The following is a 3,436-nucleotide window of genomic DNA, read 5'->3' as shown; positions in this document are numbered from 1 at the left end:
GAGAAAAAGCTGTACCTGACTTGAGTTCAAATCTTTGTGTTTAATTCAGATCTTTCAGTTCAAAGCTGAGCCAGGCTAACAGAAAGGTATGAGCTACAAGCTGGAAGTTATGTTAGATTCATTTTAATGCACATAATACATCTTCTAGATGAATAATGCTTCAGATACTTTAAGTAAATTTGATTAATTAGCTGCCTAATGACATTCTACTGTTTCTTATATGTCTAATTTTGTTTTAGAGCTAATAGAAGAGCAGAGAACTGAGACACCAGCTCTCATCTTGGCTGTATTACAAATCAGTTACAAGTGCAACCTGCAACTCAAAACCACACAGCTGATTTAAAATTATGCAAGCAAGCAGTTCAGCTAATTGTATAATGATACCTAAATTACTGAGGTACAGTGACATTCACTTTTTATGCTCCAGGATACTAGTAGAAAAAAAAATAATGTCAAAATGTATCATTTTAGTGTACAATGGGACACATAGCTGAAAGAGAGATAATAAATCCTTAATTAGTATCAAACTGGGCTGAGTTGACTCTCTGGCCATTACAAATTAAAAACTCACAAACACTTATCCGTCATTACTTTTCTTTTTGCACACTTCAAAGCTGGTAGCCTACAGAGGTGTTTTAAGTGTAATTATTATTACATAGTGGAACTTAAACACCTACTACTCTTCTAATTTTTTCAAAACCAAAAGTAGTGCTTCATCTTGCCTCCTGCTTGTGAGCACCTTTCTGTTTATGCTTTCAAACAATCATTTCTCAAAGAGCAGCATTCTTTCCTCTGTGCTACTGGTTTCCACCAATGACAACAGCAACAGTCCATGTACAAACAACATATAGGTTTAAGAAAATTATGATAATGCCCCAAACACTGTTCATTTGTTTGTGACATACAGTTTTTCTTAAGTAAAATGATAGTACCTTTTTGTTGTAAGGCAAAAAATAACAGTTTCTCACTGAGGGTCTAAAGCACATGAATCAGTAGGCAAATTAGGCTATGAGTATAGAAGAAGATCACGAAAAAGAGAAGTAAAGAAAAACAAAGAAAAGCAAAGGAAAGAAAAGAAAGGAGAAGTATTATTATCATTACACTAAACCATGAATTTTGGAAAATAGATGTTAGAAATGGAAAGTGCTAACAATACCAGAAAAATAATATAAAAATAAAATGTTTTGACTACTGGGAAATCTCTTGTGGCAGAAAACCTGAGTATTGTCTTTCAAGTTTTTAACATTAACCATTTCCTTCTAATCTGCAAACAAACCCAAATTTTTCAATATTGTCTTGCAGATCACCCTGCCTGGAAAGGTCCTCTGTCCTGACTAGGAGGAAACAACTGTTAACTGCACAGAACAAAACAACTCTTCCATTGCAACTGTTCTAATTAGAAGTGATCAGGTAATGAATTAGATGCAGAAGCAAACAAGCTGTGGAGAATTCAGATGAGCTGTTTTCTCAACTGAATTCAAAAGCCCTCAACGGCTGAATGAAAATGTGTTATCCCAAAGCAGGTGCACAGGCATGGAGCCCTCAGCATATAAAAAATATATGAGGGGTAGTTGCTTAGTGGTTCAAGGCATCTGTGTCCCCTGCTGAGCCAGAACTCCTGCAGCAACCGACACAGGTGAATGATGTTGGCTTAGTGGCTATGAGTCTATGAAGGTAAGGAAGAGAGGAAATAAAAGGGGTATATTGATTAAGAGTATCTTCTCTGTCCATTTCTGCTAGGTTTCCTATAAATCCCTGGCAGATGGTGAAGCTTACCTTGCCAGTATAAAACATAAGAGCATCTAGCAATATAAATAAGATTTATCCTGCTAGTGAGGTAAACTGTCCTACATTCCCTCAGGATTCAATAGCACTTAACTGGTGCCGAGTGACGCTGCTTGTACCTATTAGGGTGTTTGTTGGCTGAGGAGAAAGAACAGATAAAGAGAACATAACAAATAATTTTCCAATAGTGCATCACTGTCATGCATAGGCTGGTTGTTCATTGGGGAAAAAAAAAAAAGGTGCTTATATCAGTGGGATCACTCAAAGAATAAGTTGCTTTGAGGAAGGGATCAGCATCTGGCTCTGTTCTAACTACCATAACCCACAAAGAAATGGCTGTCATGAAAAGAACAGATGTGCTTGGAAAACCGAAGCCAAATTCTCATCAGACCTACGCAACTCTATTAGCTTCAGCAGAGATATACAGGAATGAGTGAAAATTAACTTTGGGTCTTCACTGCAAACACTTCAGGTACTTGGGAAGAATTCTGGATAAGTTTAGCTTTGGCTTAAATAGTATACAATTTTGCTATGTAAAACAGAAAAGAGTTTAGCCATTTGTTGGGAAATAGCTGCACATGAACACCCGTCTGTTACTACCAAACTCCAAACACAACTGTGTTTTGTTGATGTTTTAATTCATGTGTATGGCTGTAATGTGCAAGAGCGATCTCCTCCAAATCGTTACTATAATTAATGAGAGTGCTATGGTTTTAGGTTTGAATCAGGACGCTGCCATTTGAATGATAGTACCGACTGATTTGGAGACAGTAATACCATCTGATGCTGTGCGTGAGGAACATGCCCAGCTGGAGAAGCTTTGAAGCAGTCTGAGTAGGAGAGTGAAGCTCTGTGATATAATTATTCTGGAAAATAAAGACTGTCTTAGTCAAAGATGCTATCACACTTAATTATTTCAGTTGTATTTTTATTATGTATCATTGAAATCTAGAGGAAAAGCAAAGACAAGTATTCCCTGCGGGACAGATGCTGCTGTCATTCTTGATACAAAGCCTCTACAGGCTTTTGTAGGCATTTCCAGTTAAAAGAGATGACAGAATAGGGAATCGTTCTGTCTATGCTCTGTGCATGATGACAGGCAACAGAAGAGTTAACACCAGAAACCTCTTTCAGCAGAGATTATGCTGATTCAGCCACATCACTTCTGCGTTACTGATAAACAACTTAACGGTGTTGAACTCACACATGATGTTTTCTTCTTGCCTCTACCACAAAGCAGTAGGGACCACCCAACTCAGCACTGCAGTTGTGTTGGATGTATGCGTATTTGCTTTCAAATATAATGAAACAATTTAGCACAAAATGTGTTTCAGAACACATGCCTGTATGATAATGACGCTTGGGAACTGCGCGATGGGAAACCGCTTTCAGCAACATACACTGTTAAGAAAAGGTAAGTCTGAAATGTGGGCCTGTGAAATCCAGAAAATAACCACAAATTTTGGGGCCACGTACTGAAACAGGCTGGGGTTTCAGAATAGAAGCTGATGAAGATGATAGGGATTGAGGAGACCACAGCAACAGAAGATGAAGCGAAAAGCACAACTTCTTTACAAAAAAAGTTCACTGTATTAAAAACAATGATAGATACTATGTGGTTGATATGTGAGCGGTCAAATCAAAGGCATAA

At 37.7% G+C, this 3,436-nt stretch overlaps 1 long non-coding RNA gene across 1 annotated transcript; it reads left to right on the top strand.

Moving 5' to 3' along the window:
- The first annotated feature begins 260 nt into the window (after window positions 1-260).
- LOC106890011 lies at window positions 261-2,679 on the top strand. Its single transcript, XR_001412445.1, has 3 exons — window positions 261-397; window positions 1,303-1,410; window positions 2,503-2,679. It is a non-coding gene; the product is annotated as an uncharacterized LOC106890011 (long non-coding RNA).
- Window positions 2,680-3,436: the final 757 nt, after the last annotated feature.

The sequence above is a fragment of the Calidris pugnax genome, unplaced genomic scaffold (assembly GCF_001431845.1).
Source record: "Calidris pugnax isolate Ruff unplaced genomic scaffold, ASM143184v1 scaffold58, whole genome shotgun sequence".
In the NCBI taxonomy this organism is placed as follows: Eukaryota; Metazoa; Chordata; class Aves; order Charadriiformes; family Scolopacidae; genus Calidris; species Calidris pugnax.
The sequence above is the reverse complement of the archived record's forward strand: the minus strand, read 5'-3'. Positions and strand labels throughout refer to the sequence as shown.